The sequence below is a fragment of the Ambystoma mexicanum genome, chromosome 3q, assembly GCF_040938575.1.
Source record: "Ambystoma mexicanum isolate Mex_15411 chromosome 3q, UKY_AmexF1_1, whole genome shotgun sequence".
NCBI classification, from domain to species: Eukaryota; Metazoa; Chordata; class Amphibia; order Caudata; family Ambystomatidae; genus Ambystoma; species Ambystoma mexicanum.
Window position 1 is genome coordinate 60998477 of NC_090926.1, and position 14767 is coordinate 61013243.

Here is a 14767-nt window from a genome sequence, read left to right on the forward strand (position 1 = left end):
GAAAGTGACTGACCGGACCGCAACAGCGTAAATAGCGTTTCCGCCATTGCACGAAGGAGCAAAGAGCGGTCCATTCCGACCCATCGGGCACGAGCACCACGCCATGGCGGAAGTGCTAAGTCCGCGATGGCGGAAATGACCCCAAAACGGCCCACACCGCCGCCGTACGTCGCCCTAGGTGCCATACCGCCACCCATCACAGCGGACACCGCAGAGTGCGCCTACCGGAAAGTACGGTGACCGGAAATATACGGAAACGGAAGTAAAAACATGGGCCCGGAACGGGAAACATCCCGCCGTACACCTATAAAACCACTAAAACCACACAACCACTAAAAACACTACCCCGAGACACACCCCAACCCGTCATCCACCCTAGCGAAACCAAGAAAAATGGGAAAAGTAGCGAAGAAAGCGTGCGACCGCAAGCGGCAGGTCCACTTCTCCCGTGAGGAACTCACCGTGCTAACAGAGACCCTCCAGGAGAATGCTGCCGTCGTCTTCTCCACGCAAATGACCAGGACGGCACTTGCGAACAAGAAGGCCATATGGGCTCTGGTGGCACAGAGGGTAAGCGCGGTGGGGACCGCACCCCGCAACCCACAGCAATGCAGAAAGCGGTGGGACGACCTGCGGATACGCGTCCGCAGCATACTCTCTGCCAACCGCAACATTGCCACAGCCACCGGGGGAGGTCCTGAATCACCCATCAAGTTGACCCCCTGGGAAGAAATCTGTGCCTCCACCATCGGAATGGAGAGCATTGAGGGAGTCGGAGGGATGGAGAAAGGAGTGCAGACATCAGAAGAATCAGGTAGGTGGGCCAGATAAAACAATGCTAAATCCACAATGTCCAATCATGTGAAGTACCATGTGTCCACATAGTGCAACAGAAACACATGTCCAGGAGAACGTACACACACATCGCCCTTATAGCGCACTTTAAAACCACAATAAATACATAAATAATTAAAAACCCCTAAAACACCCACCACACGTCCAGCAGGCACACCCTAACTGCAGGCTGCCAAACAACTGCACCCTCACCCCACACACAAATGAAAGCACCTCCAAGGCCCCGACCCAAATCACCCTCATGTACCACCCCAATGCATGTGATACAATGCCATTCCAATACCCACAGACCCATTATTAACCCTCGCCCTCCTTTACTCCACCACAGGGTCCGATCCAAACGACGAGCATCAGGACACCCCTACCAGCACACCTGCAAAGAGGGCCAAGACCAACGGCCAAAGACCCTCCACCTCAGCTGCACGCATCAAGACACGGCAGCAGCACAAATCAGGTGGCAGCACAGAGGAGGGAACATCAACAGGCACCCCAGCAGCCAGCATGCCCACAACACCACCACCACAGGTCCCCCCCAACGGATGCCACAGAAGGCACTGCCTCTGGTGGCAGCAGCACCATAGGTGACACCCCATTGATGGCAGCATGCTCCGACACAGAAGACGGGGATGTCGAAGTCAGATCCATCCATGACCTGTCCCAATCCCCCTGTCTGTCCCATCCCGTACAACATGAGGATACCACGCAGGGGCACCCACAAGACGACGACTGGCCATCCCCCCCAAGCCCTGTGGCAAGGCAACATGAGGTCAACAGCCCCTCTGTGACACCCCCGTAAATGTCCATGGCCCAGCAGAGGCAACAGTCCCTCGACCAGTTAATCGTGCAACAGCAGCAACTGGCCACGCTCCTCAAGGACCATGCCGATGAATGTGGGGGCACTAAGGCAGACATAGAAACATCAACTGAGACACTTAGGGCAGAAATGGAGAGAGGTACAGAGACACTAAGGGCACAAATGGAGAGTAGCACCGAGAGCCTGAGAGTCCAAATGGAGAGTAGCACCGAGAGCCTGAGAGTCCAAATGGAGAGTAGCACCGAGAGCCTGAGAGTCCAAATGGAGAGAAGCACCGAGAGCCTGAGGGGGGAACTGCATGCGACGTCCAAAGACGTATGTGCCGAACTTGCCGCAGTGCGCCGTGTGCTCACTGAGCTCTCACAAACCCTTAGGGACATGCATGGACGTGAGCAGGCAGAGACATCATCCGTTGCAAGTTCCGTCCAGGGCAGCCCCCAACGTAGATCTGGGAGGAACCTGCGCTCCACAGGCAGGGGTGCCCCTGATACCCGCAGAGGGGGCTTGCAATAGTGGCAGCCCACTGACAATGAGCATCTTTGGACACTGGTGTTCGGGGGGGAGGTAGGAGGGTGGAGGGGGTGTGTTGGGCTCACTTGGGTGGCGGGTCGATAGGGTGTTCAACATGATATCACATATGCCATAAACAAGTGCACGATCAACCAATGAGATGTGTCGACAATGATCATTATGTACTAGGCCATCATAGGCGTACAGTCCATATTGTGCAGGTACCAGACACACACAGTGCCACGAGTCCCGTGTCCATGTATCAGCCACCAGGTGTGAGTGCTAGAAGCATGCATCAATGAGATGCTGACGAATGTCACGGCCCTCCGGTGCCTCGCAGACTCCTTGAGGTGCTGCCACATCCCCACCCTCATCATGACCATCATCAGGTGCTTGCAGTTCTGCGTCAGGGGGCATGGGCACATTTCTACGTACGCACATGTTGTGGAGCATGACACATGCCATGACCATCTTTGCAACCTTCTCATGGCGGTACAGGAGTGCCCCCCCAGACCTGCTGAGGCAGCGGAAACGAGTCTTCAGTAGGCCGAATGCCTGTTCAATGACCACACGGGTACGTGAGTGGGCATGGTTGTAGTCCTCCTCTTGCTGGTCCCGTGGGTTCCGGACTGGTGTGAGGAGCCATCTCTTCAGTGGATACCCAGCATCACCTGTATGTGGACGATAAACGTATGATGTGGAATGCCATTGCTACGTACGCACACCCCCCCCCCTCCTGCCAGGTCATTGCCGCATCACATACCCCACATCATCATGCATGAAAAGAGACTCACCGAGTAGCCAGGATCTGTTCCCTGCGTGTCGCTCCATGTAGCGTGGTATAGTAGAGTTCCTCAAGACCATAGAATCATGGGTTGATCCAGGGAATCTGGCACAACAATGTGTAATGATCCTGTTGGAGTCACACACCATCTGTACATTCAGGGAATGAAATTGTTTTCGGTTGCGGTACTGGGCCTCCATGGCATGTGGGACGACCAATTCCACATGGGTGCAGTCGATGGCACCAATGCAACCCGGTATGCCGGCAAGTGCATGGAATCCCACTTTGGTGTTGGTAATTTCCTGCTCCGAGCGTGGTAGAGAGATGTAGTCGTCTGCGTGCTTCAGGAGGGCATCGAGCACTTGCAATAGTGTCCGTGAGAACAGTGGCTGAGAAATGCCATGCAACTGTCCGACTGTGTGCTGGTAGGTGCCTGTGGCCAGGAAGTGGAGTACAGACACCACCTTCAGTAGGGGTGGGATGGCGGTTGGGCTATCTATCATGCTGACAAGGTCAGCCTGTGTCATGTCCACTATTGCGGCTATGGTGTCCCGGTCCAAACGGTAGAGGGTGTGGATCTGCTCATCAGTGAGGTTGAACGGATGTGCTCGGAGGCGTGGGATTGCGGGCTGCCTGCGTGGTGGTAGTGGCTGTGCTGGCGGCCCTTGCGGGCCCTGCCTTGGCCTCCTCCACCTCCTGCGTCTCCTCCGTGCGGCCGGTTGTAGTTGGTGTTCGTCTTCTTCTTGGAGTTGGAGTACTTGCAGTGCTATCAGGTCCCCCAGGGCCAACATCGCGAGTCCTGCCGGTAGCATTTCGGAGTGGGTGTGGTTGTGGGAGGAGACTGGGTGTGCACTTTATGTGTTTTCAGGCTGTATGGCCTCCACCTGTGGTGATTCATTCCACCTGTGCAAGCTGCTCTCCCCTTTGGGCGAGCACGTCCCGCACACAACGCTGCTATTCGAGGAATGGCATCTTGCTATTGCAATCATGTATTTGTACCCGATGGCCGTGTAACATTTGTTGATATGTACATTCGGCTATGGTCCCATTGTTTCACATACAATCTTTGCAGTCGCGAACAGACTTGTGATGGGTCAGTGGAACGTAGTACTCGAGTAACGGTGGGCCCTCATGCATCACTGTACCGAGTTGCAACGACGGGCGGGGCGTCCCATTAGTGGGTGATGGCAGTTACCATTTTCACACACAGCCGCACTAGATGGATTAATTTGTGAGTTCAAACGGCCACAGATGCCTTTTCGACGTGATGTTGTAAATGAGGAATTCGAAGGCCGGCGCTTTCGGTTTTCGGCTAGCGGAGAGGAGATGCCCACAGGTCTGACTGCAAATATAACGTTCTATTGTTCGATGTCCTTGAGACAGAGGCCATGGCGAGGAAGCAATGATTGATATGAATAGTTTGGGATGCGCAATCGTGACGTGGCCGATGAGGCCGGACGTTCCCAAATACATGTAACTTCACAACACTGGAATTACGGGCTGGGGCACTGTGGATTTTGCAGGCTGCATAACGCACAGACTCAATGGAAAAATCGAATGTTTTGTGAGTAAATTTTCAGGCGTTTTTATAACAGGATGAGGGAATGATGAATGGATGCATGGGCAGGTGATTTGATACAGGGTTTGCCATGTACAGTGCTTCTTGGGATCTATCCGCCTCCCCTGCGCTATGTGATGCAGGGCTGCCATAGTGGGACCATCGTCTATCTGGCCTTGTTGAGCCCTCCCTGTCTCGACGCGCCTTCAGACACTTGTGTCCATGCACGTTAACATTCCCATCTGATGGAATCTGTTTTGACAGTCGCATGCACAGGTACACTCGTTTGTGATGGTGTTTACACCTCGATATAGATGGTTATGAGTCGCAAGTGGTTTTGGGGTGGTGATGATCCTTTGGAGTGGGCTAGCATGCATATGGCTGTGGATTTAGTGTGATCATTGGAGTGAGTTGTTCGAATGTACTTCTGATGGCCATTCTGTTCTTTTTCTTTTCTTTTGGTTGACAGGTATCTCCTCCCCTTTTGCCACTGCCATCTGTATGCCACTCCTGCAGATGGCGTTTACTCACGACACCTGCTGCTTCGTGTTAATCAGTGGAGCAGCATTACGATCTTATGGGACGATCGCCAATGGGCCACATGCCCTTACGCAGTACTAGTGGCTCGGAGCAACATTTCGGCCTTTCAGTTGGACTAGTGCCTCCCCATTGGGACGGGCCTGCGGTTCAGTGCGCTTCCATGTTGCCTTTTCGTACGTGAATGTGGCTCTGTGTACCATGATGGAACAGGGCGTCACACAAGTAGTAGCTGGTCATTCCTTGCGGATGCAGCCCACAATGGTGATATGTGTTTTTGAGTTCATGGACTAATGGCTGTATGAGCTTGGTGATTTAGTTGTGCATTAAATTTGTATTCTGATATGGGCCGTGTAGCGTTCTTCTTTGCGAGTGATGTGGCATATTCCTATTTGGGGTGCGATGTATTGTGAGGAGATCTGCATTGGGTTCCGGTTTCGGAGTATAGTCGCGTGGTACTGTGCTGGGCGCGTTTGCCTACGGAGCCCAGTGAGGTCAGGGATGGGGGCTGCCAATATGACTGTTTGAATGTTGTCATGCTCAGGGGCGGGGGATTGGGTTTTGTGTAACAGACGCCGGTCAGCCAGGTGGACTGGTGGAATGTTGTGATTTTCGGAATATTGCTGGTCACAGGTGCCTGTGTTTGCGTGCGTTTCGGGGGGGGGGGACTGTGGTCATGTCCATTGGAATGGCTTCTGTATTCGTGCCATCTGTGCCCTGCAGCTCCCATTGGCCCCTCTTGTGAGTCTTTTGTTCGTTGGCATGCATGGGTGACTTGTACATTTCAATGGTTGCATTGTGACTTCATTGCACCTACGGGGAGTTGTACTTTGTGGGCAGGGAGCGGTGTACAGGCACTCAGTGGGGCCGTTTACGGTTGATTCGCGATGCCGTACTTCTCACCATGGCGGAATGGTGCTTTCCGCCATGCTTGATGGCGTTAGGTACATGTCCGCTAGGGTCGGAATTCGCGTACCCTTGCGCCATGGTGGTATTTACGGTTTGGCATGGCGCGCGCGCGCGTACTTGGTGCAGTTAGCGTTGCCGTTCACTGCGGTGTCGCTAATGGCTTCGTACTTTGCGGTGGCGGGTCATAGTCGCACCGAGCGCTATTCGATGGCGGTATTGCATCTCCGCCATCGTTTTCCGATTTCCGCCAGGGTCGTAATGAGGGCCAATGTCTCAATTCTTTCCTTCTCGTCACATAATCTAAATTTTCGATCTTTTCTTGGTATGTCATACTCAGATCCCAGAACTTCCAATGTCGGGAGCCGATTTCGGAGCCGATTCATGGAATGAATTTGCGCTGAAAATTTCAGCGAAAGTGTGCGAATCGCAGTGCCAGTGCGAAAATCTCAGCGAAACCCGCACACAGCGATTCATGGAAGTCCGTGCGCGAGGAAATTCCAGGATAAGTGCCATAATTCAGAGTGGCGCACGCTGGCGCACACATCTCGAAACAGCGTGCGCTAAGCGCACAGCGAAATCGCACATAGCGCGGCGCACACAACAAAAGTAGGAGGAACAGGGGGCGTGACACACGGAATGGGGAACAACTCGTGAAAATGTGGGCGTCACGGGGGAAGTACAGAAGGCAAGGGTGCAGAACGCCCACACGCACGTTCAACACACGTATTCATGGAATCAAACGGGGCTAATGCGTGCGCCAAAAAAGATGCGCTAATCATGAAACACGTACGCCTGCTTCCTGGATCATAAAAGTGCGCGCAAACAACAAACAAGCACAGACGCCAGGATGAATATAACATTCCTAGCAGCAGTGGTCGTGGGATACCGCAGGAGGAGGAGGCGGATAGTCAGGCCCAGAATTTTTACACCCAGAACCAGCCTTTTTGGGATGCCTGATGACCAGGTGTATGGGAGGTACAGGTTTCCACCTCACATAATACTCGACCTGGTCAGTGAGTGGGAGGATGACCTCATATCACCCACCCTGTGCTCCCAAGCACTCAGCCCCCTGCAGAAGGTCCTCAATGTACTGCACTTCTTGGCCACTGGATCATTTCAACGGGCAAGTGCTATAGTGGGAGGAGGGTGTCACAGGCCATGGAGTCACGCTGCCTACACCAGGTCTTGGCCATCATGACTGCACGCCCATCAGTCCGCAGGCACATATACCTGCCCAGAACACCTGCAGAAAGGCAGGCTGTCGTCCAGGATTTTTACGGGGTGGCACACTTCCCCAAAGTGCTAGGTGCCATTGACTGCACCCATGTGGCTCTACGTCCCCCAAGGGATCAGAGCACATCTACAGAAACCGCAAGCACTGGCATTCCATCAACGTCCAGGTAGTATGTGATGCAAAGGGAATCATCACCTCAGTATATGCCAACTATCCAGGGTCCACCCACGACAGTTTCATTTACAGAATGTCAACCCTAAACCGGGACCTAGAAGCTGGGCGGCATGGCGATACATGGCTGCTCGGTGAGTATAAATGCCACAGCACATGCATGCATGTCAGATACTGAGCAATGTCACAACCCCACTAATGATACCCATCACCACCTCCCCACCCAGGGGACAGTGCCTACCCTCTGAGCACCCACATTATGACGCCAATTCGGAACCCCACCACCCCACCTGAGGTAAGATACAACACAGCCCATATTGCAACCCGGGGCATAGTGGAGCGCACATTCGGAGTGCTCAAGTCACGCTTTCGCTCCCTTGACCATTCTGGCGGGCAGCTGTTACACGCTCCCCCAGTAGTGTGCAGGATCATAGTGGCAGCATGTGTCCTGCACAACGTTGCAACACGCCGGGGCCTGCCGGTGGACATGGTGGTGCCCCCACATCCCCAACCACAAGCACGGCTGCTGCGCATGGGCGGGGAAAGGGCACGGGGTGAGGCAGCCCATACACAGCTGGTGGATAATTACTTCACCTAAAATCACACCCCTGAGGAGTGCACACAGCCCTGGCACATGCCAGCTGACAATCAATGATGATGACATAAGGGACAGTCAACTGTCACAACCATACCAGCCTGAGATTGGTCACCTGGAAGTGTTACATTGTGTGCCCTACGTACACAAACCCCACCAAGGTGTGTCATCAAAAGACACACTTTTATGCTGCAAAAATCATTACCCCCTTGCAAAATACAACATGACAACAGTGCCATGTCACCCAACCCCTCCCCAGCACCGCCACCCAACACACCATGGCATATCATGCTATGTGAGAGCAAACAAAGCAATCCCCAAAACATCACACAAGTGTCAAAGTACAGTGTCCTCAATGGAAACTACCCACACACAATATGCTCCCAGTAATGTAGAACTAACAACACACATGACCAAATACTTACCAACAATTCAATGCAGCTACACAACCTCAAACATAGCATAAACATGACAGTACTAAGTTAAATTAGTGGTAGTCTTACAACCTGATCATGCCAGCACATCGGCCACTTCCAACTGTACAGTGCTGCTGCCACGCAAATGTCCAAGTGCACTGCTTACAACATGAACTCCATCTCCAAAGTAGACGGCCTTGTGAAGACATGAGGAATTAACCTGCAAATTAGGCGAAATACATGGATGCACAAGCACATAGCAATACACCATGCAGTATACAATTCAACAACAATATCCACTAGGAATGTATACACAGTATTGACTACAGACTGCCCACACAGCTCATGGGAGTCCTACGTCACTGTGTAAGTCAATGTCACTTGGGCACACCTTTTGCAAGCCCATGGAAACGGGAAGCAGGAGGGTTGTGTGTCCCACTAAACCAAGCATCTAACCCAAACTCAGGACAAGCCTGCATGTGCCCAGCTGGAATACAGTGGATGCCCACGGGAGCCACACAAGGCAACACACTGCAAAAAAAAAGAAAATCAAAAATCAAAAATGGCCATGTGGGGAGTAAGAGGGGGGTGAAGCCACCCAGGAAGTCCGAGGACAGGGTACGCACCAACACCCACCTGTGTGGATGTTGGGAAAAAAAACACCTCCATGGGCTCATGGCCTGCACGGCTATGCCAATGTGGGAGAACTGCTGCTGTCGCTATCCTCACCCTCTGCTGCTGCCACAGGAGGTGGTGCTGCCACTGGAGGTGGTGGTGCAATGGGAGGCAGCCCACGCAAAGCCCTGGTATGGTCCTCCATGGCAGCAAGCATGCGGGTGTGGAAGGTCTTGTTTTGGAGGATTATAGTGCGGAGATCCCCATGCAGCACCTGACGTGATGCACAGATCTCCTCCCGAGTTGCCTGCATCTCAGCTGAGAGCAAACGTGTGAGCCGCTCCAGCTGCTGTTCTGTCCTCAAGTTAGTGGAAGCCTCAAGGTCAACAAGAGTCTCCCTGAGGTGATGGAGTTCTACCCTGGGACTCCATTGATATCAATTGGCGTAGAGTCTCCAGTGCCGCCCCTCTGTCCCTGTTGGACGCCAACATGTCCTCCCTGTGTGTTTGGCAAATGGAGTCTGTTGCCTGCTCTAGAAGCTCCATCTGCCTGTCAGGGGGGACAATGGAAGTGGCCACCCTCTCCATTGCTTGAGCCATCATCTCAACTGATACTGCCTGTTGGGTTGCCATACCGTAAATGGATTGTTCCCATGCGGTATTGCCTGGTGGCGTACGGCCACAGCGTCGGCGGGCACCACACCTGTTTGGGGCAAGGCGATCTGCGCCTTGCTGTCCCGGCACTGCCTGAGGCTGCAGGACTGCATTCCGCCTCTGATCTGCTGGCCCAGGAACAGGATCAGATGTTGTGGAGTGTGACCCTGCATCCGTAACCGCCAAAGGCGGACTTAGCAACACTGACATCCCCATAGAGGGTTCTACCCCTGGTACAGGTGGGTTGGACAGAACAGAATCCCTGCCAAAAACACTTACCTGCCACGCCACATAGGTCTCATCATCCGAATCAGCACCTGAATAGAGGTCTGGGGAGGTGCACCCAGAGGCACCCCTCAATAGAATGTTCTGCAGCAAGATCGGGTTCTCACCCACCACCACACCACGTCCCCCACTGGTGTCCGGTCGTGCCTGAGATTCCTCCTGGGTCTGCACCATCTCCTCAACCTCAACAGCATCAAGTGCGTCACCCCCTGCAAAAAATGGAAACAAGCATTAGCACCATAGCACACAAAAAGGCCTGACAAGCTACAGAACCAGTACATGATTTACACGATTTACACATGTCCTACATGACTATAACCCTCCCATGCATGCACTGTCACTGAGTTTGAAGGGGACCCAAAAGCAGACACTGATGACACCTACATGGAAGAGCAACACATTTGCTGCATGCTGAGTAGCACTGCCATCACACATTGGCCTGTGAGTGGCATGTCCAATACACATACATGACACATGCCATCACACAGATGGCATGTACCATAGCCATGGTACATTCCAAAAGTACATCCATATGTCAGTGAATGAATACTGTCAGCCATCCATGTGAGATGGACATGATGAGATGAAAAATGCTACATAGTGTGACAAAATAGGCATGTGCCACACACTGCAACACATCCAGTGTCCAAAAATACAGGGATTGCAGGCCGATGTATACATCAATGGTTTGTCACTTCAACATGACAGGAAACAACTATCATGTTCCACATTCAAACAGGCCCCAAAAATTCCTGTGATCAGGCCAATACTCAATTAGCCTGAATGGTCAAATCATTCATCTAACAAGGTAACACATGTGGTCCAATGTGGGGTTCATCAATGACAGAAGCATGTCACAAATGTGACAATAGGGCTGAGGAATGCGCAGGCAAAGTGGGAGAATTAAAACAATCAGCCTGAACGAACACTGAAAAATACAAACAATGTTGTTGCAAGATGCCACTTCAATGGCAACTGCCGTAATGTTGAGCCAAATTACTAATGCGGGCAGAAGGGATACTGTCACACCCAAATCCAAGGCCGCTGAAGGTTTTGGATGAAGCACATGGGTGACCCATACAACTCAGGCACACACACCCTCGCCTGGCACTCAATCAGAACCCGTCACCCAAACAACATACACATGCATTACACACACATGCATGGGCACTCACCAGACAATGCTTCATAATCAGGTAGTCCTCCCACACCTTGGATCTGTTCCTCTGTGATGAAGGCCCCAGCAACAGACTCATGTTCAGTGAGTCCGTTGTCCTCTTGTGGAGACCCACCGCCAATCACCAGAGTAGCGGCATGATTTGAGGCCAGCTTCTTCTTTGCTCTGCGTTTCAGGTCATTCCACCGCTTGTAGCAATCATCAGCTGAGCGCCTCACAAATCCAAGGGCACTTATGCGGTCGGCGATGGTCTGCCAGTGTGCCTTACGTTGACCAGGTGTGGTCTTGCACCCTGCAGTCACCAACATTTCGTGGCTATGTGCCGACACATAGTGCACAAGTGCATCAAGTTCCGTGTCATTAAAGCAAGGTTTCCTTGACGTGCCGGTGTGTGTAGCCGTGTCTGGGGTCTCAGCCTGTCGTGCCAGAGCACCCTTCTTCCTCTTCTTTAAAGGTGGAGCCATCGCACTGATGTTGTTGTGCGTATGGGAGTTGCAGTAAACTATTGTCCTGGGCCATTGGGCGGTCAAAGGGGTAGGATACCAGATGGAATTCGTATCCTAGTGCTCTAACAAGGCTGTCTGTGACCCCTGGGGGAAGATGACGGGTCACGCAAGGCAGAGGCAGCCCAAAATCGTAAATAAACGTGCACGCAACCCCTCGTAGACCACATGCGTGAAAAAATGAACTTGCACTACGCTGTGGCACCCAGAAACACAAAAATAAGCGTACGCGTAATACACGCAGCCTACAATGACCTCTGAAGGGGAACTCGACACACGGGGCAAGCACAGTTGCTAAGTACGTGTGGAACTCACCGTCTGCCTGGAAAAAGAATGCAAAAATACACGCGTGTGAGCATTGCAACACCCCCGCCAAAAGAAGGATTGTACTCTGTCTGAGGAGACAACAAAAAATCAGAAAAGAGCTGTCAGAGGTAACAGGGAGTACGAACTAGAAATGCTGTGAAGTAATCGCGTGTGAACTGACAAGAAGTACAGATTTCACCCACTCGCTCTCCACGAAAAGCATGTACAAGGAAATGGCATCCTACACGCAGCTTTTAAACCGGCCCACACGTACACGTCAGATTCGCGTGTACGTGGGCGCTTTCCTCCAATTACACGCGATGACACTCGGACGTGCAGTTTTTCCACGTGTGCTCTGTCATCACGTGCTATGAGGGAAATGCCCACGCGCGTAATGTAACTTACGCGCCTACGCGCTAAGGGCCTTTGGTCCAATGGAATTGCGTGCGTGCGCTGACGCGCTTACGCGCTAAGGCCCTTTCCTCGAATTACACGCTAACGTGCAATTTTTTCACGTGCCAAATCACTCCGTATTAAGCTGGCCACGCGAAAACACACAGAAGACCACGCTCCTGCCCTGAAGGCCATTTTCCTGCCACCAAGAGCCCCGAGCACGCTCCCACCTGCCATCTGTTGCTGCCTGACTGCCTGACTGCCTGCTGCCCACGTGCCCTCCTATTTGGTGCCTGCACAGCAGCCATCTGCAGGGGTCCAGTTGCTGTGTCCACCCCTGCTGGAACTGAAGACTCCTGACTGGGATACCATCACTCCACAGCCCAGCCCCAGGACCCAGTTGCCCACCCACGCCTGCCTCGGGGGTCGCCATGTCGGGGCAAGCACCATCTGAGACCACTGGCGACCCCCAGCCAGAGGGGCAGGGGGCCACCAGCTTCACTACCACCGAAGTTGGTGTCCTGGTGGAGCATGTCCTGGGACCGTATGATGCCCTCCTCAGAACATCACGCGCTAACAAGGAAGGACGGGATAAGATCTGGGACGACTTTGTGGTTGCCATCAACGCAGTGGGGGTGGCAACCCGCAACATCAAGCAAGATAAGAAGCGCTGGGAGGACTTGAGGTCCAGGACCCTCAACAAGGCCCGGCGCCTCGTGGAGGGGGGCCGGGGCAGCATTAGTACCATCCAGATGAGGGTCCTGGAACGCGTAGGCCCAGCGCTCCATGCCCAGATCCTTCGGAGGCAGACCCATCCGGAGTTGAGCGGTAAGTGGCCAAGCATTGCTGTGTGAGACAGGGCATGTTGCAGGGTGCTGGTTGTCTGATACTTGCCTGTATGTGTGACATAGGCCATGTACGTATGTGTGTGCAGGGACATCATGGTCATGCATGTGAGACCAGTAATGTGTGAACCACATGGTTGGTGCATGTGTTACAATGCAACATGCGGAGCAGCATGGGGAATGCACACATTGATGCATGCCTGTCTCTGTTATTGGACATGGATGGGGTGTGAGAGATGGGTGCTGCTGTCATGGACATGTATGGTGTCCATGTCTGTTTGTTTGACTTGCGTGTCTGTGAATTGTAAATGCCATGGATGCATGACACATGTATGTGACAATGTTCAGATTCACTGATGCAGCCTACTCATCCTTGTTACCACTGTGTCTGGGGTGTACGAGGCCAGATGGATGAAACTAAGGTGAAGTGTGTGCATGTGATAGGCATGACCCATGATGCATGTGAGTTTCAAACCAGCATTGTATGTTTCAAGAGTCCCTTGGACATGTATGCTAATGTTCATAGCATGTGCCATGCTGTTAATGCATGTGTTTTGCCTGCACTGACCCATGTGTTGTGGAGGGACATGAAGGAAGTGATGTTTGATAGTGCCACTCATCTGCTATTGCTTCCTGTCTAGGGGACCATTGTACAGTACCCTGATGCTTGTGTTCTATGTCTCCCTCTACACAGTGGCAAGTGATGAAGAGGGTGGAGACGGCACTGTGGAGCAAAGCAGCGGGGATGCTCCCACCGGCTGGCGACACAAGGCCCAATCACCCTCCCAGAATTTACCATCGTCCGGGAGTGAGGGGATTGGTGGTGCGTCTGCCACTACGGCTGCAGCGGAAGGGGTATTTGAGCCCCCACAGTGGCTTGAAACGGCGGAAGACGGTGTGGAGCCATCCAGGTTGGTGGTTTCCACAGAGGAGGAGTAGGCCGCTACTGAGCCGCACATGGGGCCTGGTGGGGGTGGTACCACTGGTGCAAGTGGTGCAGTCCAGGGCCAGGGGCAGGAGGCAGCACAGGTCACCGCGGAGGGGCCTGTGCATGTCACTGTCCCTGACCCTGTGACTGCACCACCATGCACCAGCAGGGATGCCCCATCCCAGGCCCGTCCGCAGGTAGGGGGGATGTCCATGTCATCTGACACTCCTCTACCTGCGGACGAGGCGACCCCTGGCCGTATGGAGAAGGTCCTGATTGGTGTCGCGTTGCACACACGTGACATTCGTGATGACGTGCGTGCTTCCAGGGGGAGCGCGCACGTCATCATGAAGAGCAGCGTGCCAACGTGGCCCAGTTGGGAGTGTCCATGGTCGGGGGTTTTGTACATGTGTCAGCCACTCTGGCGGCCCTCTCCTCCTCTGTGCAAACTATATGCCAGTCGTTCTCCATGCCGTCTTCCGGCCCAGATGCCACCAGGGCCCCCTGTGGACCTGCCCTGGCCAACGCAGCCAGCTCGGTGGGGATCCCATCCTTGCCACAGTCGGGAGTCGGAGGTCCAGCAGGGGTGGACACCACAGCAACTGGACCCCAGCAGATGGAGGATGTGCCGGCATCATCGAGCAGGGCACGTGCACAACGGCGTCGGTGGATTCCATCA

General features: G+C 53.4%; 1 protein-coding gene across 4 annotated transcripts in view; it reads right to left on the bottom strand.

Annotated features, from left to right (window-relative positions):
- LOC138582114 (lactoperoxidase-like) overlaps nucleotides 1–14767 on the bottom strand; it is a 464456-nt gene that overhangs the window by 362523 nt on the left and 87166 nt on the right. The gene's annotated exons all lie outside the window — the stretch shown is intronic.